The sequence below is a fragment of the Dasypus novemcinctus genome, chromosome 8 (assembly GCF_030445035.2).
Source record: "Dasypus novemcinctus isolate mDasNov1 chromosome 8, mDasNov1.1.hap2, whole genome shotgun sequence".
Taxonomy (NCBI): domain Eukaryota; kingdom Metazoa; phylum Chordata; class Mammalia; order Cingulata; family Dasypodidae; genus Dasypus; species Dasypus novemcinctus.
This window is the reverse complement of record NC_080680.1, coordinates 44,924,440-44,947,443: the sequence shown is the minus strand read 5'-3', so window position 1 is coordinate 44,947,443 and position 23,004 is coordinate 44,924,440. Positions and strand designations below refer to the sequence as shown.

The 23,004-nt window shown below is 35.1% G+C and overlaps 1 protein-coding gene across 17 annotated transcripts in view; it reads left to right on the top strand.

Annotated features, from left to right (window-relative positions):
- RFX3 (regulatory factor X3) overlaps positions 1-23,004 on the top strand; it is a 345,069-nt gene that overhangs the window by 142,342 nt on the left and 179,723 nt on the right. The gene's annotated exons all lie outside the window — the stretch shown is intronic.

Below are 23,004 nucleotides of genomic sequence, written 5' to 3'. Positions count from 1 at the left end.
ATCCGTATTCTGAAAAAGCCTCCCTTAACTCCTAAAGAGAGTATTGTTTTTTCTTACTTGACCAGTGTAAATAGCCTTTCTCTTCCCCCTCCCTTTATCACAGCTTCCTATTTCTTTCATATTGAATTGTCAGCAATAATATATTTTATTTGATTGACTCATAGAAATACTTAATAAAGGAGAGCATCTATATATGTTTATAGGTTGCCTTTGCAGTATTTCAGAAATGCTTTGTGGATTATGGTGGCTGAAAAATACTGTTTAATGAAAGTAAAATTATCTTAGAGATCTTGGGCTCTGATTCATCCCATTTGAAAAATTGAGAGTAAATTCATCATCAGCTGTTTACTACAGATCTTATTCATGCTCAGGGCATTTGGCTTGTTTTGGAAAGATATTGAAAGAATAATGCTGCATGTGAATTGTGAACACATTGGCTTGTCATTTTTTCTAAAGAGTGGTGAGAAAATAAGTGAGAAAGATCATATGTCATATAGCATTATCTTGAGAGTCAAGATTTGCCTGTAATTTCTTGATATCAAGGAAAATCTTCAACAAGTAATACTCTTACAATTGTAAATAGGTAGTTAGGGAGAAGGATATCTTCCTAGATGATAGAGGGACTTAAGATTTTATTCTTTACGGGAGATAAGAATGGGATGGGTGGTAGGGAGGGGGTGTGTGCTAGAATCACAGAGAAGTGTCTTTGATTCTCTTGAGTAATTAAAGACATCTGAAATAATTTTTTTTTTGTTTTACCTTAGCACATTCTTTTTTCTGGCACATACATCCTTTCCACCCCTCATGCTCCTGATGCATTAGCTTGAACCATATGCAATTCTGAACTACAGATACATGTTTCAACCTAGTAGGTATATTTCTTATCCTCCTTATCTTTCCTTCTTGCCTTTTTACTGTTAAAATGAGCTATCCAAAATGTATTAAAATTTTCTGGTATTTATATCATCACCAGTTTCAAGACTCTGAACATTATTCAGAAAAAGATACCTTTTAAGGAAATATTGAACTGTGAATCTCAGTCTGACTTGATTATAGTCTCATTTGTAGATGAAGAATGGCCTTGAGAGTATCTAGTGTGGAGATAGCTGTTCCTGTCTCTAGAAAGTGACTTGTAAGACACTAACAAGTAAAGTAGTACCTGGTTGGCCCTCTTTCCTGGGCTCTGACTTTTCTTTTTCCTCTTCTCTTTCTTGCTCTACTTTTTTCTTTTTTTAAAATTTATACATGAATATAGTGTAAAGAGCCAAATAGACCAGTATGTCAAGCCCTCAGAATTCTTGCACATGACTATGAATCTTGTCCTGCAAGAAGTGAAGCCTGGTACATGCCATGGGTCCCGAGGGGAGGGGGTGAGAGAAATAGAACAGATGGATCAGGGGGCATTTTGGGGATAATGGAAGTATACTACATGATCTTGTTATGATGGATACAGACCATGTTGAATTGCATCAGAGTTTATGAAAGTGTATGGTCTAAACTATAAACCATAATGTAAACCACTGACTGTGGTTGGTAGCTATGTTTCAGTATTTGTACATCAATTCTAACAAATGTACCATCAACATATAATATGCTTTTAATAGGGGAAGAGCGAAAAAGGGGAGGATGTTGGGTACATGGGAGTCCTCTGAATTCAATATGTGACTTTTCTGTAACATAAAACTTCTTTGAGGACAAAATGAAAAAAGTAAGACACTGGGGCAATAAAAAAAAGAAAATGTCACTGTGCATATAGGACAACAACAGATCTTACAGTGATGAAAGGTAAAATGTCAAAAAATTTTTAAATATTTTTTCATTATTTTTTATTATCCCAAATTTTTTTTGTATTTTATTTTTTATTTTTAATTGTATTTGGCTTCACTTTTGAAGAAGTTTTGGATCACAGAAGAATTACAACTGTAGCAGGGGAGGATCATTGGTGCAGGATATCAGTGATGGGGGATACATGGGAGGAAGCTCAACTGGGATTACATATAAGACATATAAATGTGTTAAAATGTTCATGGGGCATTGTCACGGTGGGTGGAGATTCACACAAAAACTGAAGGAATATCAAATTCCCATCCTGGGGAGCTCTGCCGCATTCTCTAATGTATCAGCAAGAATCCCCTGAGTATAGGGGCAGTGACTAGTGAAGGAGGATGGTCCATTGATGGTCCCTTGAAGTTAACAACTGTGCGTATGAACCTTTATTCTTGAAATAGAAACTTAGCCTAATATTATAGGGTGCCTAAGAGTTGCCTCTTGGGGGCCTCCTTGTTGCTTAAATGTGGCCTTTCTTGGTAAGCCAAACTCAGCATTTAGATACACTGCCTTCCCCTTAGCTTGGGACATGACTCCTGGGGATGAGCCTCCCTGGCACTGAGGGATTCCTGCCAAGCACCAACTAGCAGTGCAACTAGAAAAAGAGCTTGACCAAAAGGGGAAAAGGTGAAGACAAATGAGTTTATATGGCTAAGAGACTTCAAAGTGAGTCGGGAGGTTACTCCAGAGGTTATTTTTATGCACATTTCAGCAGGATCTCATTGACTGCCAAAGTAGATACTACCCCAAATAATGGGACTCCTGAAGGCTCTGGAGACATCCAGACACTGTAGTCAGTGCAGATAGCTTAGGAGTTAGGTACCTTGCCAGTGGGCCTTACTTTGGAATTTATGCTCCCCAGTGTGACAGAGTTGGACTCAGTAGTGGTTTTCCTACACATGGTTCTTCTGACCCTTCTATTTGAACCTATAATTAATATATTGGAGTTGGTACATGTATGTCCAAGAGACTTAAATCTTTGGGCTGTCCATGTACTAGCTGGGCCCTTAATCTCAAGGAGTTGCAATACCTACTTTCTAGTTCATTGGTCTCACCCAGGACAACTAATAAGGAGGTAATGATGGACAACTACCATACCAAGGAACTGAGAGGGTCTACAACTGCAAGCAAGAGAGTCCTATCCAGAAGCTCCATGGGATCATAACCCCCTCTCAAATAGAGGTGGAGTGGACATCACCATCCCAGAATCCTTAGGATTGGGGAATGAACTATGTACTAAAGAGTTAGTCCATGCTAATGGTATTCTGTTATAGACTTACTGTGATTCTAGCAATGGAAGAAATTATATCTTTGATGTTGAGGTAGAGGCCACTGGAGGTTCTGAGAGCAGGGAGAGGGAAGAACAGGTATAATATGGGAGTATTATATATGGAGTATATATATATGGGAATTGTCCTGAATGACATTGCAATGACAGATGCAGGCTGTTATATATCTTGCCATAACCTACAGAATTGTGTGAGAGGGAGTGTAAACTACAATGTAAACTTTAATCCATGCTTAATGGCAGTGCTTCAAAATGTGTTCATCACTTGCCATGAATGCACCTCACTAATGAAGGGTGTTGTTAATGTGGGAAAATGTGGGAGCTGTGGGGAGTGGAACATATGGGAATCCCCTATCTTTTTATGTGACATTGTATAATCTAAGTATCTTTAAAAAAAAAAAAAGCCAAATAGATCAACAAAGGGTTTTGATTTGTTTTGAAATGCAGTCTTCAGCTTCTCTCTACTCCACAAACCCCTCCTTAGAGGCAACTACTTTAACCTCTCTTAGCTTATTATTTTGATATTTTCCTCCATGTCCTTAAATAGCTTACTTATTTTACTATTTTTTGATTTTTAGTTTTAAGCATTATCTTAGCATGCTTTTCTTTCTGGTTCCTATCATACACACACACATAAATGTGTATCCTTCCCATTCCTCATGCTCCTGATATATTAGGTTGAACCAAATGTAGTTTTTAGCTACAAAAACAGCAATATCAAATGTTTTAACCTAGTAGTTATGCTTTAATTTGGTAGCTCAATATCCAGTGCTTTTATTACCTTGACTATATAAATACTATTCAAATCTAGCCATGTAGTAAATGGTGATTACCTCTTTTTCATGCAAACTTATTTTCCCTGAATTTGATGATTATATTCTTCCTTGAATTCTCTCTCAGATCACTATGATCTGTTCCAGTCTGGATTGTATACCATGCTGGGACCTCCCTTCACCTTCATTCTAGGTATTCCCCTCTTCTGTCTTGTTGGCTTTCCTGTTTCCTGTATCCATTCCTTAACTTTTTTCTTCATTTATTTCATTAGTTTTGGAGAGCACAACTTCCAATAACTTCCTGAGAAATGGTCAATTTTTGACTCTTGTGAGTCCAAGAGGCAATTTATTCCAACGTCACAGTAGTTTGGTAGTTGGCTGGGTGTAGAGTTTTGGGTTGGAAAATCATTTTCTTCAGAATTTTGAAGGGTTGCTCCATTCTAGTTTCTAGGATTACTCTTGAACAATCAAAAGCCATTCTGATTTCTGATCCTTTGTATATAACCTACATGATTTTTTTCCTCCCTGGATGTTTATAGAATATTCTTTAAAATTCGAATTTTTCAAAATTTCATGATAATATGCCTTGATTTGGGCATACATTGGACTGGAACCTTGATGGGCCTTTTCCATCTGTTCATTCATATTCTTTAGTTCTGGCAAATTTTTCTTCAGTCTTTTTCATTTATGATTATTACCTTTTCTCTCTTTTCTTTATTCTATGTTTCTGAACATTTTTGTTTCATTTTCAACTCTGTCTTTCACCCATCTATTACTTTTTCATTTCTGCTCTCATATTTTTAATTTTCAAAGGCTTTAAATATTTTTTTATATATTCCTTTTTCTAACCTCCTGTTTTATTTTGTGGTTATATATATATATATATTTTTTTTTTCCCTCACTGAAGATTTTTCTTCTTTCCATGTTCTTTTTCCTTCAAGGTGCTTTGTTCTGTTTGTTTCTTCTTGTCTCTGTCTTTCATATTGAAAATTTTTCTCAAATGTCTGGTAATCTTTGGGTGTTTATTCATATTTAAAACTATGGGGATAAAAAGCTGATTTGAATGCACGAGTGGGTCTTGATGTCAAAATATGGTCATCTAACTGGTCTTTTAAGTTGGAGCTCCTCTAATTTTTTTGTTTTTCCTCTTGGGCTAGTCATATTTTTCAAAGAAGACTTGTCCAACTTCCTGCCTGATGAGTGAAAGTTTGGTTGCCAGTGTTCTAGGAGATGAGTGGGAAAAGAGAGTTGAATATTCCTTGCACTACTTCACTTAATTCCTCTCTTCCATATGGTATCACTCGTGCTTGGTCATCTGCACTGTAGAGGTAAAACTTCCAAACTTATAAAAGTCAGGGAAGGCCAGTCACCTCACAGCATGGAGCTGGTACAGGGGATTTGGCAATCTAGTCGTTTTTTAAATAGAATCACTTTTTTGTATTAAATACATGTATTAACAGCAAAATTTTTGTTGCTGTTACAAGTGGAAAATCAGTATCAGCAGCCATAATAGAAGATTACATGTATGTACACAACGTTCATGAACACATTTCATTCATGTCCTCAATATAATCTCATGTATACCTGGACCACACTTTGGAAAACATTTTACTATGCCATAACACTCACCATCAACCAGCATATGTATTTTCCAGTCCTTTAAGTTAGCTCTTTCATCTGGGACATTCAAGGCAGTTGATACCTTAAGTCTTCAAAACTACACAAAGCAGGTGAGAATTCTCATTTCCTTTTTTTCAATGATGTGTTTTATTTCACATGATTGGTTGATTTGATTTTTGTCTGGAGACTCCTATAATGTCCTTCCAGACTTATTGGGAAGGATTTTTTTCCCTCTGTCAATTATTGTTTTTCTTTCTTCTTTTTTTCTGACTAGAACAGTAACTTGTTTGAATCTCCCCATTGTATTCTAATGGTATTCAAGTGGATATAAGTTATCTATAACTCTGAAGATTACTGCCATATTAATTTCTTATGGGTGAAACATATATATAGCTTGATATTGTTAATGTGCAGATTTCATCTTGAGTGTTCAAACTGTAGTGGAATGCTTTAGAAACTTCCAGTTTTTGTTACTGACTCATGTTGGATACTGAAATTGTGGCATTGATATCAAAGATGGTTATGTTTATGAATTCAACTTTTTATTATGCTCTTGCTTTGGCCATTTTGGTTTAATGAGAAAGCCCATAGCTTTTTTTTTTTATGTTGAATCAATTAATATTAAATGTATTAGAATGTTGAGAAACCAGAAAATTTCAATATCCTGGTATTATATAATTCCGTTTCTTCAAAACATATTGAAATCAGGGTACTGATTTTGCTATGTAAGCACCAAATAAAATGTTCATTCTTAAATAATTTCTGTGGTATTTAGTTTGTATGACCTCAAGAATTAAGATTTCACCTTTCCTTTGACAATATGGTTCAGGAATGGAGAATTCTGAGCAAAGAATAGTTAAGTTCTGGTTTATGTAATACTTTATCAAACTTCCTATCTTATACAAGTTTTCATTATTTCACAAAACACCATAGATTTCAGCTTCCAAATACAGATATTTCCCAATTCAATAAAATCTATAAAAATATTCGAATTAGGTATCTTAATTAGCAACTAAAATTTTGATGTTGCCCATCCTATAAAATTTCTATAAAAAAAGATGTTTTGGACTTATGGGTCTCTGTAGAATATGATTTAATTGGAAATTAACTTCACCCTTCATTCCCAACACTGTCCCCTGCCTTAAGTGATGTGTTAGAGCTTCTTGTGGGTTATTTTTCAAGTTAGTTATTTTATGCCAAATCTGAAAGGTCTTTTAACCCTGCTTGCTCTAGAAATTAAATTCCAGGACAATTAAAAATCCAGGAGAGGGGAGCGGATATAGCTCAAGTGGTTGTACACCTATTTCCTGTGTACACAGTCCTGGGTTCAATCCCTGGTACCTCCTAAAAAAGAAAAAGAAATCCAGGAGAGGGGAAAAAGGAAAATATCTTCCAACAATTTCATTCTCTCCCATAGCCAGTCCAAATTAGGTTCTTCTCAAGGTAGAAATTAGAAGTCAGAACTTTCATTTCTTGTTACAGTCTTGGGCTCCAGTTTCCTGTGAATACTGTTAATAGTGAGAATGATTCCTAAATCATTATGAACCAGGGCTCTAGTATTTTTTTCTTCCTTTCAAGTTTCCATTTTCATGCTTTTGTAATTAATCCTCCTCTTTCTACTACCTCTCTCTCTACTGTGTCTTCCTTGGAGAAGAGCACAAATCAAAATTTTTCCCTCTAGTCATCAAGTATGTTGTCTCTGTACTGCTTCTTCTAAACTTATCATCCTAGGTTCCATGGAATCCTGAGTTGAGGGCTTCTATTTGAGTTCAAAGAAGGCTTCCTTTTTCATTTAAAACGAACTTCCAACTTTCTTCAAATCCTTTTATTGCCACAAACTGTGATCTTTATCTTTTTCTGCCCAGAAACCCAGAGTTTGCTTCTAGTGAGTCTTTGGTAAGTGAGATATTTGAAACCTCTTTTTTTTTTTTTAAGATTTTTAAAAAAAATTTTTTATTTCTCTCCTCCTCCCACCCGTTGCCTGCACTCTGTGTCCACTTGCTGTGTGGTCTTCTGTGTCCACTTACATTCTTGTCAGGCGGCACCAGGAATCTGTGTGTCTTTTTGTTGCATCATCTTGCTGCATCAGCTCTCCCTGTGTGCAGCGCCACTCCTGAGCAGGCTGCAATTTTTTTGCACGGGGCGGCTCTCCTTGCGGGGTGTACTCTTTGCACGTAAAATACCCCTTTGCAGGGGACACCCCTGCATGGCATGGCACTCCTTGCAGCAGCCCTGAGTGTGGGCCAGCTCACCACATGGGCCAGGAGGCCCTGGGTACCAAACCCTGGACTTCCTATATGGTAGGCGGATGCTCTATCCATTGAGCCATATCTGTTTCCCTGAAACCTCTTTTTTATGTGATAAAAATCTCATTCCAAGGTTATGTTTAGGAAAGAACATTTTTTTCATATAAATCACCTAGCTAGGCTGTGACATTTTGTCTATAATTTGAGTTATTAAATGGATCCAATAGCCGTGTGGCTTATATTTTTTCTTTTCAGTAAGATTCAATCCATCAGATATTTAGCATTTCCAGCAAAGTAATGGTATATTCTGCAAAGTGAAAATATTATCTCCATGGTCAAACAGATAAATGACATTCCCTCTGAACAGATCCAGCTAGTGTTGTCTGTTAAGTTTCAGGTGAAGGGCAATCTTCAAGAAGTTTAAGTTTTAAATGAATTATTTTCAACAGATTTATTTATTATGGCTATCTTAAAATGATGCCTCAAGCTTTAGGAAATAGATTTTAGGAATTGATGTTTGATTTGAATGCTCCTTTGGTTCTTATATTCCTTAGAACATAGCTTTAATAGTGAGTTGTTTCTCTCCTCACATGTTTGTCATGTTCTTGTTCAGATATCATCACAAACAGAAAGAAACCATGATCATTATTAATATTCTCATGAGAAAGTTCCTTTGGTGAAAGCAATAAATAGTGATTAAAAGAAAAAAGACTGCCTTTAGTATGTTAAACCCATAGGAGAATATTCTAATAGATCGAAATTTGATCAGTGGTATCTTGAATGAATCTATTTGTTTGTTTGTGGAGCTAAGCCTGATGTCATGCATTATATTGTTATCTTTATTTTCTCTTTCTATTGAGGGTCAAGAGGCTTGCTTTCTGTGCTTTGTAGCTTTGATGGACATGAATAGATTTCTTTTCATTTCAGAGCATTATCTCATATAATCAACTGAAACAAAGACATTTTTCTCTGGTTGGCTCTTATTTGGGACTTCATTCCCACTGGCTTGGTTCCCTTTGGGGACAGTGTTCTCATAATTAAGACTGTAGCAGACATCCTGAAAGATGGGGTTACGTTTTTAAATGAATTCTAGTTGAACACTTTTTTTTTAAACAAAAGACAGTGATTTTAGCTCTTGAAGAACATATTTATTTTTAGAACCAAAGATGCTAATTTTTTGTATCCAATATAAAAATATAAGGTGTTTCAAAGGAACATGCTGATTTACAATGGAAATAAATCTTGCTGTGCCAATCCAACATGAAGGCCCATTAAGTTAACCATCTCTATTGCATATTTGTAAAAAAATAAGAGCTCTCCTGTTTACGTAGTTGAGCAGTAATATTCTCTGATTGTCTGTTGAGTGATTTATTTTTATTTTTTAAATTCTTATCTGGAATTTCATCTGTGATTTAGTTCTGGGTGCTTTGTTTTACAAGGAATGTGCCAAGTGCTATGCTAAATGCTGGAATGTCAAAGGTAATTTGACATGGTACCTTATCGCGAGGAGCCAACTTCTGAGGGAGGTAGGCATTGTTATAGAATTGCATACAAAGTGCCCCGGGAACAAAAATGTAGATTGATTTTGGGAGTAGGGGTTGGAGATGACTTCACCCAGGATGTGACACTTGAGCTTTATGCTGAAGGGAAAGTCAATTTGCAAGAAAAAAACTGAAAGAGAGGGTATTTCTGGTAGAAACGGGAAAGAACTACATGGGAAATCAGAGAATCTGTGTAGAGGGGAACCTGGGAAATGAAGGTTGCACAAGAACCTCCCGATTCAGGCCTATTCAGGGTGTTTCACCTTTATTTCCTACCTAGTATTTTTATTCTCTTCCCTCTTTAGTTGATTTTTGTCTTTACGTATTCTCCCACTGCAAACTTTACTGATGCTTTTTATCACTTGTCTATTCCACTTGTCTACTTCATTCTACTGCATTTTCTACTCCATTTGCCTTTTGCTTAGCCACTTCTTTAGCCCATGAAATTTGAATGCTACCGTGTAACTATTGATACTATGTACTTTTACAAAGCTAAATCCAACAATTTTCTCTAATATCTTTCTGGATTTTTTCCTGACATTTGATACTGCTGACTATCATATATCTCTCTTCCGATTTCTTTTAGTGCTTGTTCATGAAGCGAAGCAAATTTTCTACAGGATAAGAGAATGGGCCTCATAGGGAGAAGGTATCAGTTCAAATCTGGGTTCCAACCTTTTCTTTAGGAAAATTATTTAAACTTTCTGAGACTTTATTTCCTCATCTATAAAATAGGGCAAATAATGTCTAGCTCCTATATAACTATAAGTATTAAATAAGATATGAATTTAATTTAGGGCAGTATCTGGGATATAATAAGGCCTTAACAAGTTTATTAGTTTTACTATGATGGTTACTATTTTAACATAATTATTTTTAAGTGTATTCTTTGATTCCCTAAATGGGATTTTTTGATCTCCTTTTTCTATAAGGTTTGGCCTTTGCCCTTTCTCTTTACCCACACTCTTAAGTAATTTATCCTCTGCAGCTGTTTTAATCTTGAAACCAATGTTGCTTCATCAATGTCTGGTCCTGTCCTGTAGTGCACTGGATTATTTATTTATTTATTTATTTATCTATCTCCCCTTCTCCCCACCCCAGTTGTCTGTTCTCTGTGTCTATTTGCTGTATTGTCTTCTTTGTCTGCTTCTGTTTTTGTCAGAGGCACGGGAATCTGTGTTTCTTTTTTGTTGCATCATCTTGTTATATCAGCTCTCTGTTGTGTGCGGCACCTTTCCTGGGCAGGCAGCACTTTCTTTCGCGCTGGGCAGCTCTCCTTACAGGGTGCACTCTTTGCGTGTGGGGCTCCCCTACACGGGGACACCCCTGCGTGGCAGGGCACTCCTTGCGCACATCAGCACTGTGCATGGGCCAGCTCCACACGGGTCAAGGAGGCCCAGGGTTTGAACCGCGGACCTCCCATGTGGTAGACGGATGCCCTAACCCCTGGGCCAAGTCCGCCGCCCTACTTCCAGTATTTTATTCAGCTCCTGAAATAGATTAATATTGGATCAAATGTGGTATTGTGGTAGATTATAAATTTTTAGAAAATAAAGGTAAGAATAGTATATTATATACCTTAGCTAGCTTGATTGACATTAGGGTTTCTAGTTAGAAAAAGCTTAAACTATTCATTTAATGTGACTGTTCCAAGAACCTTCCTGAGTTCAATTGCAAGAATTTTCTTTTTGATTCAACAAATCACTTAGTTGTATAGTTACTTTATTATAGTTGATCCCATCATTTTGTTCTTAGAGATATGTAATTTGTTTCCCAGAAATATCCAGTCTGCTTATCAAACTGTCAATGTTTCTGATGCTTTTTATCACTTGTCTATTCCACTTGTGCTGATTTTAGAAATAGACAGGTAATACCTCTTTATTTTCTTTTAAAAAAAGACTTTTTTTTTAACATTAGAGTGATTTCTACAAAGACTCTCTTAGCTTATTTTTTTTAACAGCTCTTATGAACTGATAAACTTTCTATTTAGAGCAAATTTAGAGTCTTTCTTTTGCCTTGGCTGCCAAGTAGCTCATTTCTAAATCTATATTCAACTAATACACCTTTCTTCAGTCAGGGTTTTATTTTTAATGATTTTTTTTTTTCTGTCTTCCTTTAGTACTTGTTGGTTTAGGGTTATTAAGTGTTGATAGTTGTTTGTCTTATTAAATCTGTGCTTTTATTATTAGCATTTTTTTGGTTTTAGTTTCAGCTTTTAAAAAATAGGACTAGAGAAAAGAAATAAGAAAAGTCTGTACATAAGAAAAGTTAAGGGAAGTGGACTTGGCCCAGTGGTTAGGGCGTCCGTCTACCACATGGGAGGTCCATGGTTCAAACCCCGGGCCTCCTTGACCCGTGTGGAGCTGGCCCATATGCAGTGCTGATGCGCGCAAGGAGTGCAGTGCCACGCAGGGGTGTCCCCTGCGCAGGGGAGCCCCACGTGCAAGGAGTGCACCCCGTAAGGAGAGCCGCCCAGCGCAAAAGAAAGTGCAACCTGCCTCAGAATGGCACTGCCCACATGGAGAGCTGACACAACAAGGTGATGCAGCAAAAAGAAACACAGATTCCTGTGCTGCTGACAACAACAGAAGCAAACAAAGAAGACGCAGCAAATAGACACAGAGAACAGACAGCCAGGGTGGGGGGGAAGAGGAGATAAATAAATAAATAAATCTTTTTTTAAAAAAAGGAAAGTTAACTCTTCAAATGTGAGACAGTGAGGTGATTCTTAAATCAAAGTATTTATTAGTGTAATTAGATTAAAAGGGACAATGTCCCATTTGTGATCTCCAGTTAATTTTGTATCATATCATTAGCAGAATTAAATGATAATACAGACTAAAATGAGGGGGTTTTTTTGTACATAACTATATAGTATCTATAGATTGAAATAAATAGAGCAAAATGAATTTTGAAGTTTTTGGAAAGTGACAGTGAGTGAGTTAGTTTTACTTTGAACAAATAAACCTATGGTTTTGTTATCAGTAATAATGATTTTTCTGAATTACCTATTGGACTGACCAGACTATTGCTTACAGTCCTGTTTATGACTCTTAATAACATGCTTATTCTATGCAAAGCCTTTTTACCAATAATTTGGGGATTTTTGTTTTTGTTTTTATGCTTATTTTCAAGGGTTTACATTTACTTTGAGGTTCACTAAGGCGCTCCTTTCATGTGGGTCCATTCATCTGATAGACTGTTAAAATATTTAAAAGTCATGATTACTGTTAATTTTTTCTCAGTACGTTCATAAACACATTTCATAAAAATTGAGTGGTTTTTAAAATTTATTCATTCTAATTAGATATTTAAAATTACAAAACAAAGTATAAGTACATCAGAGTAATTGAGTAACTCTAGAAAAATAAAATGATCTAGAGCAGCAAATATAATAAACAATACCCATACTCTTTGTTCAATATAAACATAAATTACTGGCAATGCTAATTATGTTCTTTAATGGGAAACAGATGTGGCTTAACCAATTGGGCTCCTGTCTACCAGATAGGAGGTTCAGGGTTGGATGTCCAGGACTCCTGGTGAGGGCAAGCTGGCCTACGTGGAGTGCTAGCCCATGCAGGAAATGTCGCCCCGCACAGGAGTGCTGCCCTGCATGGGAATGCCATCCTGGACAAGAAAGCCACCCCTGGCAGGAGTTCTGGCCGACACGGAGAGCTGGTGCAACAAGATCATGCAACAAGAGATACGGAGGAGAGAAAATAAGAAGACGTAGCAGAACAGGGAGCAGAGGTGGCACAAGAAAATAATCGCCTCTCTCCCACTCAGGAAATCCCCAGGATTGGTTCCCACAGCCGCCTAATAAGTACAAGCAGACACAGAAGAACACACAGCAAGTGGACACAGAGAGCAGACAATGGGGGGGGGGCAGGGATAAATAAATCTTTTTAAAAAATTGTGGTTCTTTAATAATTGTCTGAGAGCTCAGTAGAGAATTTACTTGACATGTAGAAAATGTATTTAATGTTTGGGCTTAAATTATATTTGTACCTATATTGTGACTGGTGATAAATTAATATTAAAGAATATATTTGTTTGTTTTGCTGCCTCTTAAGAAGCAATAATTACATTGCCCTAAAATACTATTAAGAGATTTTACATTAAGGGAAGTTGACTTGAATTTGATGTAAAGATATCTGAGTGAGTCAAAATGTCTCGTCAGCCACTTGTAAGCTAAATGGCATTGAGCAAGTCACTTTAACCTCACTGAGTTTCAGTTTTCATAGCTGATTATGGGAATTCATTTGGCAAACTGGTTGAGCATCTGTTGCGTGCCAGGAACTGTGCTTGGTACTAGGAGACTGGCAGGTAGACAGAAGATAACATAGAGAATGGTAATGCCTGAAATATGTGTATGGGACTGTGGGAGCAATAATATAATATATAACATAATTTAACTTTGGGGTGAGTCAGACATTGGAGAGAGCATTTGTGGGAAATTACCTAGAAGAGGTGGTACCTTGATAAAGTATCACCACCAACTTTGGTTTCCTTATCTTTAAAGAAGGAAATAATTTACCCAGAATTGTTTTAAGCTATTTAACCTGTGTAACAGTGCTTTGTAAATTGCAAGGCATTTTACATATATGAGAACTAATTATTGATTTGTATGTTAGACACTCTGCTAGCAACTGGAGATGGGAAAATGATTACCAAGGACAATGCAGCTCAAAGTATGCTATATGGATATGTTCTGAGGCATGTGAAAGTTCTCTTAAGTTGTTTTTTTTTTTTCTTTTTATTTAGATAATTTTTATAATGAACCTCTGAACATATTTTGGATTATCTGAATGACTACATAATAACTGAGACTGCCACTCAATTTCAGTGCTTTTTCACATGTGTTTATGGTTCCTTTAGTGCTAAGTCTAATCACTTTAATTGCCTTGGGCTAATGAGGAGGAATAGAGCCAGCTGTAATATGGAAATGATCAAGGCTAGCCAAATGATATCACAGGCATGCAAAAAATTTAAAAAGCTGTACTATACAAGTTGGCCCCCCAATTATCATTGTTTGCATTTTGGTTTATTTTTGTGCATATTTAAATACTATTTTTTGAACTCTAGAGGTCAGTAGTATCAGTCCTAGAGAAGCCTGCCTGATCCCCCAAAGTAGATTGTCTTCCTGTTATGTGCTCTTCTACCCTTTGTACCTTCCCTTACAGATAGTTTTATTATTGTGATTTTAATTGATTTGTGAGATTAGTGTCTTTCCCCAAAAGTAGATTGTAAATTGATAAGCCAGGAACCATGTCTCCTTTTGCTCCCACAATAGTCTGTGCTCTCATCCTAAGTCTGGCACATGATAGATACTCAATAAATGTTTGTAGAATTAATGAATTAATGAATGAACTAGTGAATACTGATGTGTCTTCTTAATTGATATTGATTGAAAATATTTTAATTACATGTTTAGTGTTAAATATACATATATTTTTTAATAGTTTACATGGTCACTGTCAGATGCCTCCAAAATAGAACATCCATACCCCAGTCTGTGCAAGATACTTCATTAAAGTACATTTGGAAATATTAGAATATCTATTTTTATTTATTTATTTTACCTAAAACATAAGAAAGAAATGTATCTAAGATATAAGAAATTACATATCACATGTATAAATGAGGCATCCTCAGGGAAGAGGGGTCAATGGTAACTCCCTTACTTTTTCATTGTATTTTCTATATTTCCAGCAATGTAGATTAAAGGGTTATATCATATAGTTTAATTTAATTTTATAATGTGAACAAGTGCCTTAAGAAGTTTCCCACAGAGAACCTACAGATGAAGATAACACTAACATTGCAAGCACAAACAAATAATAAAATGGCTGAATGGGTACCTCTCCAATTCTTTGACACTCACATGACAAATTAAAGACTGTTTAAATGACAAGAAGTTGGTACCTAAAATTCTACATAATTTTAAGATTTTTGACATGAATTTACAGTCACTATCTTAAGTGATGAACTTCTCACCTAAGTATATAGGGTGTCATGATATTAGCTAATGAAGTTGTCTTAATTAACAAGACATTTAAATGTTTCATCTTTAGCTCTTTAATATATAATTCTGATTTTTGATAGGTCTTGTGAAATTTGTACTTCTATTAATACAATAGAATGTGTATGTAATTTATAAGCAGTTTTTTTTAACTGTGGGGCAATGATAAAAGTAGAATTGGAAACTACTAAACTAAAATATTGCTTACCATGCCGTAACTTTCCAGGAAGGAGGTGTAATTTACATAGAATAAAATTTAAAGCATGCAGTTCAATGAGTGTCACCAAATATATATACCTGTATAAACACTATCACAATCAAATATAGAATATTTTCCATCACCCCAGATAGTTCCCTTGTGCCTCTTTGCTCTCAATACCTTCCATCTCCCATTCCCAGCCCCCAGAGAATACTGTCTTCTGTCATTAAATTGTTTTGTTTTTTATAAAATTTCATATAAATAAAATCATACAACAAGTACACTTTTGTGTCTGGCTTCTTTTGCTTAGTATGAATTTCATGTTGTATTTATCAGTGGTTTATTCCTTTGTGATGGTGAATAGTATTCCATTGTACCTACGTATTGCAAATTATTCATTCACCTGTCATTGTACATTTGGGTAGTTTCTACTTTCAAACATTTGTATATATCTTTTTGTGGATATATGCTTTTATCTTGGGTAAGTATCTAGGAGTGGACTTGCTGGTTCATATTGTAAGTATTTGCTTAACTATATAAGAAACTGCCAAATTATTTTACGAAGAGGTTATAATGTTTTTTATTCCCACCAGCAAGCCAGTAAGTACCTAATTTTTGTTGAATTAGACTTCTACTGTACATTTACATGGGTTCAAATAATTTTTTAAAAATTTTAACTTAAAACCATGGATAATCAAAACAAAATTTAATGATAAATTAACTTAAGTTATATGTTTTTAGAAAGAAACAGAATGATACAGTAAAATTATATGTACCTTATTTGATATTAGAAATCCTCTTATCAGTTTGTAACCTTAAGAAATCTGAGAATTTAAGGATAGATGATATGCTAATCAATTTAATAAACATTAAATGGCTTCAGTATGCCAAGAACAGAGCTGGACAAGATGAATAAACTGCTGCTCGGTGAGATACTACTCATTGGGACTACAGGTCAAGGTGGGAGGGGTAGACATACACAGCTCACCTGGCAAAGGTATGACCATTAGTGCTGTAACATGCACTGTGTGAGCAAGGAAGGAACTGTCATTTATTAAAAGAGGAGGTGACGCTTTGTAGAGAGATTAGTAATCTTAAATCTGCTAAACTTTCTATCTGGCCATCTGATATTTATCGTTTAGGCAATACTTAAGTGAACCTCTGTAGAAACCATAAATAAGTATTAGTTACTAAAGCTAATTCCTTGGATCACAGAGATTATATTAATAATATACATACTTCAAACATGTATAATAGTTACAGAGTAAATAACTTTTTGGGAGTCTAATTTTGTTCGTGAACATTGTATTATGATGATAAATTATATAATTGTTCATTTTAATTCAACAATTGGAACTGGAAGAGATCTTAAATGCCATCTAATTTTGTGGGATGTTTTACCTCAGTCTTAAAAGTCAGTCTTTTTTCTTTTTTCTTTTCTCCTAATCTTCCTCTTCTGAGTTCCCCCTTCTTCTCCCTCCTCTTCCTTCTAACAAATAGCTCTATACGTATAAATGATCTTCCCAGGACTCCTTTGAAGAAATGAGTTTGGGAAACCTAGAGGTTTACCTTTCCCCCACCACTTTTATCCCTGAAGGGGTAAGGAGAGAATATAAGAGAAAAAACTGATTTAGTTTGACTTTTTAATTTTATGCTTGAGGAAATTAGGCTCAGAGAAATGAAGGGACTTGGCCACAGCTACTCAGGAAATTAAGACTTGAATTCTTAATCTATTTAATATTTTTCTTAAATATCTAGGTCAAATAAATCTTGAAAGATTGCTAGTGATTTTTCCTTAGTAGAAGTGTAAATAAACTTTATCAGTCTTATCTATTTTGTAGTTTGTTATTTTCTGAGTATAGAATGTGTTTTCCATTGGTGATTTTAGGTGGTCTAAGCTGATAAGATAGGACTTAATGTTGTTCTTGGAAGCAGATTTAAGTAAATATTGAATTACAGAGGGAGGAAATTATTCCCTCTTGCATCTTTCTTTCACCCACTTGGTAGAGTCAGGTTGCTTTGGTGCTGTATACCTGTAACACCACAAAAATACTTGCTAATATTCCCTCATAATTAGAAAGCACAAGCATTTGATTCAGAGATAACAGGCAATGATAGCTGCTAGTATTAAATAACTTTGTTTTGATAGGATTTATTGTTAGTGTTATAATATAACATGAAAGGTAGAAAATAGCAATTTCCCATCCTACTATATTATAAATTTTTTTTCAAGAAATTTAAGTAAAAATTGGGGAACAATTTAAAGTAACTACTAAGTGCATAAGAGGACAAGTGCTACATGGAAATGTCGTATCTGTTGGCTTAGTTTGGGTACCAACCAAAGAAACAGACTCTGATAATAAGCATTTGAGTGTAAGTAGTTTATTTGGGATGCAATCCCTGGAAAATGACAGTTGGTATTTCCTTATTGGGAAACTGAGACAGGGAAGGATTTTATTAAGTCAAGATTTTATTATTATACAAGATTTAAGTGTAGATAAAAGGAGATTGGTCATATTGGGGCAATCTGGGAGCCAGTGTTACATCCCCATCTCAGAATTATCCCACTTGAAGTTTGAGGTAGCCTGGGGTATTTAGACACTGACTTCTGTCAGTCACTGGCAGAGGTGGGGTAGTGGGGTGGGTGGTAGCATAATTTCCTGACATTTCTGGTAGATGCTCAGGTAGGCAAGAGGGTTCTAATAGTCTGAGAAATCCCTCAGGTACAGAAATGCAGATGTTGTAGTGGGACACTGAGCTGGTATATACTGAAATGAAGTGAAAAGGGTGAGAATGTATGGGCCTGGCACACACAACATTTGCTACATGTGTATTAAACGAATGCTTACCTTTGGGAATTACTATTTTGGCTAAACATTTTCAGACATGGATTTTACAGCTATCTTTCTTATAAGGCTCTAAAGTCTTAAAAATCCCAAAGGGAAGTCCTTCCAGTTGCCATTTCATTTTATTTTCTTAGATCCTTTTCTCAATGGATACGGAAAGTATTACTTCATCTAGTTGAATGAACACTATTATTAATTCCCACCTCAACCTTCTGTTTTCTACTAAGCCAAATTATTTTAGCCTTTCTTTACTAAGCCATTTCCCAGTCATTTAATAATTCTTATTATTCTTTCCTGGACTTCCTCCAACTTCATTTCATCTCATTGAAGTTGATGAGCCTATTTTCCGTAACTGCTTTTTCATGACAATACATTTATGGGAGAAGTCTTAATTTTTATCTCTGGTCACATGTAAAATTTCATAGTTTATTAATAATTTATTATTTCTTGAATGGTAATTTAGATGATTTTACTTAAATCACTGAAATTATCCCCAAAGTCATAGCAAATTCTATCAATTATTTGATAGTTATTATAATGTATTTTTTAGGTGTGTAAGTGAAAATAGTGATTTAATCTTAAATACTTTGCTCTAATGTAAGTAAAGTGTTCAAGTTAAATAATAGGAATTAACTGTGCTGCTACATTATTTTCTATGTATTTAAATTTGTTTGCTTTATCTTAACTCTGTTGGCTAAAATGTATTTTATTGCCAGCACTAAAAACATATCTCTGAATTTTAAAAAATGAAAGACATTGTAGATTGTAAACAGAGAAGACTAATGTTTAGAGAAAGCACCCTTGATAGTACCTAGTAATATCCCATTTCAGTGAGGTATAGGAAATATTAATAGCAAATAAATTTGAATGGCTTTGCTCCTAATCAATTTTTCCATAAGCAGAATAAAATTATTCTGTAACTACTTTGCTTCATTTAAAAAAAAAAAAATTCATTTCATTTTAAAGGACAATAATTTGAGGAATCTTTGTTTCTAATTATATTGTTGGATATTACTCCCATTGATGTTTCATCATACTATTGTGGCCATATATTACCATGAGAATCTTAATAAATATCTGCTTCACTTTTCTGAAAGGAAACACTAGTTTCCCCCCTCCACACCCATTACTACTGGAAATTGTAAAATAAAGCATTTAATCTGTTGTAATCTGTTTGCAATTGCATTCTATTAGTATGACTCAGATAGAAAAGAGCTGAAATATTTGATATACATGTATTTTGTCTTGTAATTTTCTTTGAGCTATAATTTATTTGCAATGAAATACACAGATCTTAAGTGATACAGTTCACTATTTTCAGACAGTGATTGCATTTGTATAACCCACACTTTGGTCAAGATATCAGACTTTCTTATCGACCAGAAAGTGTGCCTCTTCCCAATCAACTCCTGACTCCACACTCCAGAAGAAGCACTGTTCTAATTCACAGAGTATATATTCACAGGTTTTATTTCATTTAAAAAATCATGAACCCCATGCAATAATTTGAAATGAGTGGTCAATTTAATGCAGATTGTTTTTTGAACAACAATATAATTATATAAAATGAAATATTGATACTATGATTGTAAAAATCAATCTTGAAAAATAAATAGAGTTTGGATTTCAGGGTTTGAAAATAGTTATCAATCTCCTAAATTTTCATTAGGTGCTTTACCCAGTGACCTTGAGATTCCTTATTGTGCTTTGAAATTTTTGTTATTTTATTTTAATTTTACTCTGCACCTTAGGTGTTCGAACTCTGAAGAGGAATTAGCCTTTCATTTTCCCCAAAAATTTTAAAATTTAGCAGGAAAGAAAAGATTTATGCTGGCAAGTGTGTCAGTCTTAATTAGAGAATATCAGTGAGAGTAAAAATGAGGAAATGGAAAATGGTTCTGGTGCTTATTTCCTTCTCCCTAGGGAATCCTGAAAACCCATTGAGGTGGAAAGATGGTGGTAACAATTGTTTTGGAGCCTATCTAGATTCTTTTCTATTGCTGTTTCTATTACTGTTTTAATGACAAACTTAGTGGCTGAAAACAACATCCACTTATTATCTCACAATTCCTATAGATGAGAAATCTCGGCACACTTGATTGTGCTCTCTGCTCCAGGTCTCACAAGACTGAAATTAATGTGTCTGCTACACTGGGCTCTTACTAAGAGGTTATGGGGAAGAATCCATTTCCATGCTTGTTCAGGTTTTTGGCAGAATTCATTTCCTTCCTTTGCATTGTGGATCGAGGTCCAGAGGTCCTTGGTTTTCTTGCTGGCTGTCAGATGGCCTCTCCTTTCTGCTTCTAGAGAGCACCCATATCGACTTCCTATGCAGTACCCCCATCTCCCAGCAGGAATGGCATGTTGAGTCCTTCTTGTGCTTTGATTTTCTCTGAGTTCTCCTTCCAGCTGGAAAAGTACTCTACTTCTCCATCGCCTGTATAGATAAAGTCTACTCTATTTTCAAGTCAGTTGTGCTATATATTATAACATCATCTCAGGAGAGATGTCTTAACCATGTTCACAGGTTATGAGGGTTAGTGCTTGGAATGGATGGGGAGCATATTTTTTAAAATTTTACCTCCCATACCACTGTGAAATCTATCCATCAATCCTCATAAAAGCTCACCCATAACCAGGAGGCTAGGATAAAACTGGAACTCACATAATGAAAGGCCATTAAGAAGGCCTAAATTTTCAAATGAGATTTTTGTCACAGTGGATGTATGGTGAGACTGCTATACTTCTGAAAGAGGAGACTCAGTCTTATAAAGAATTCATTTTTCTCCAAAATCAATGCATAATTTAATTGCATATAATCGAACTAAAATACCCAGCACTGTTTTCTTGAAATTTGGAAAGCTGAACGTAAAGTTCATGGAAAAAGAATATGCGCAAGAATAGCCAAGAAAGTTTTGGAAAAAAAGAATAGTAGTTGAGGAAAGAAATTATTCTACCTAAACTCAGAAGATACCACAAAGCTATAGTAATAAATACTGAGTTGAATCAAAGAAGGAATAAACAATTAGATCTATTTATAAATGAGAACTTAGTTCATGATAAACATATCTTTCAAATTAAAAATGGATAGTTTAATAAATGGTGTTGGGGGAAATTGTATATACCCTTATCTGAATACCCAAAATAGAGTATAGAGCTCATCAGTTTTAAAACTATAAAGCCAAATTTTTTAATGTAAATAATCTTGAAAAGGGAAAATCATCTCATGTAGGACATAAACTACCACAAGGCTTACAGGAAATAAGTTGATATATTTGGTGAAGTAAAAAAATAAGTATTATAAATAAAGTTAAAAGAAAATAACATGAGATAAATGGGAAGAAAAATGTCTATATTTAACAAAATCTTGGAAATCATTGCGGGAAAACAATGCAATATAAAAATGGGCAAAGGATATGAATAGGCCAATCACAAGAGATGAAAAACAAGTGACTAGTAAACATGTTGAGGGGTAGACCCCATAGAGTTAATGAATAAAACCAGATGTATTCCTTCTTTATAGCACTTTCTATAATAGAAAAAAAGTAACCTAAATGTTCATCAATGGTGGAATGTTTAAATAAATTAGGCTTTATCTATACTAGGGACTCCTGTGAAACCAATAAAAATAGTTGTACATGCGCTTGTGTGCAGACACACATACCTGGAAAGTATTCCAAGATATATTAAGTGAAGAAAAGCAAGGAACAGGAAAATATGCATAATATCTTACCTGGTTCATTTATGTACTTCCCTACTCCATCCCACTCTTAATCTCCCCACCAGAGATACTTGCATCAGAGACATTAAATGCTTACCAAGTTGTTTTTCCTTTTTATTTAAGTTGGAGCCCTGTGGCATGTTCTGAATAGTGCATTGTGAGCAAAAGTGACGTATAGTTTCTGTCCAAGGTATTTAGGAGTTACTGTGCCACCTCTACAACTTTTTCGCTCCTGCATGGCTACATCTGGATGATGCAGCTACAAGATGGCAGAGCTTCTTTTTACCTGAGTCTCTAATTTACTGTGTGGAACAGGGTGCCCTGCCCACTTGTGTTAGATAGGGATCAGTTGTTAAACTGAGTTTTGAAGGGTTATCTTCCGTGGCACTTAGCATTAACTATTCTGATTAATGCAGAGGCATATATGCACATGAATGTGAGTTCATTGCTGAGATGTTAAAGAAATGCATACCATCCTATGGGTTGTCAGTATGTCTGGGAAGGGGATTAATAAGAAGGGACTGTGGGCATAAAAGAAAAGGCAATCACATTTTACTTCGATAATTTCTTCATTGTTTGACTCTTATAAACTATATATGTATATATTTTGTTATAAAAATATTGGAATCAGTAAAATGAGCAGTTGCTTAAAAAGTAGGTGATAATCAACACTTTGCTTCAAAATTAACTTGAACATTGACCATGGTACAATTATGGCTGCTATTCATTTTATTAGGGATTTAGGTATATAATAAGGTGATACAATGAATAACAATAAATCTAAACTGGAAAACTTTTGAATGATGTCTATTTTTTTTAAAAAGATTTATTTATTTATTTTTCTCTCCTCCCCCCCCCACCCCCGTTGTCTGTTCTCTGTGTCTATTTGCTGCGTCTTCTTTGTCCGCTTCTGTTGTT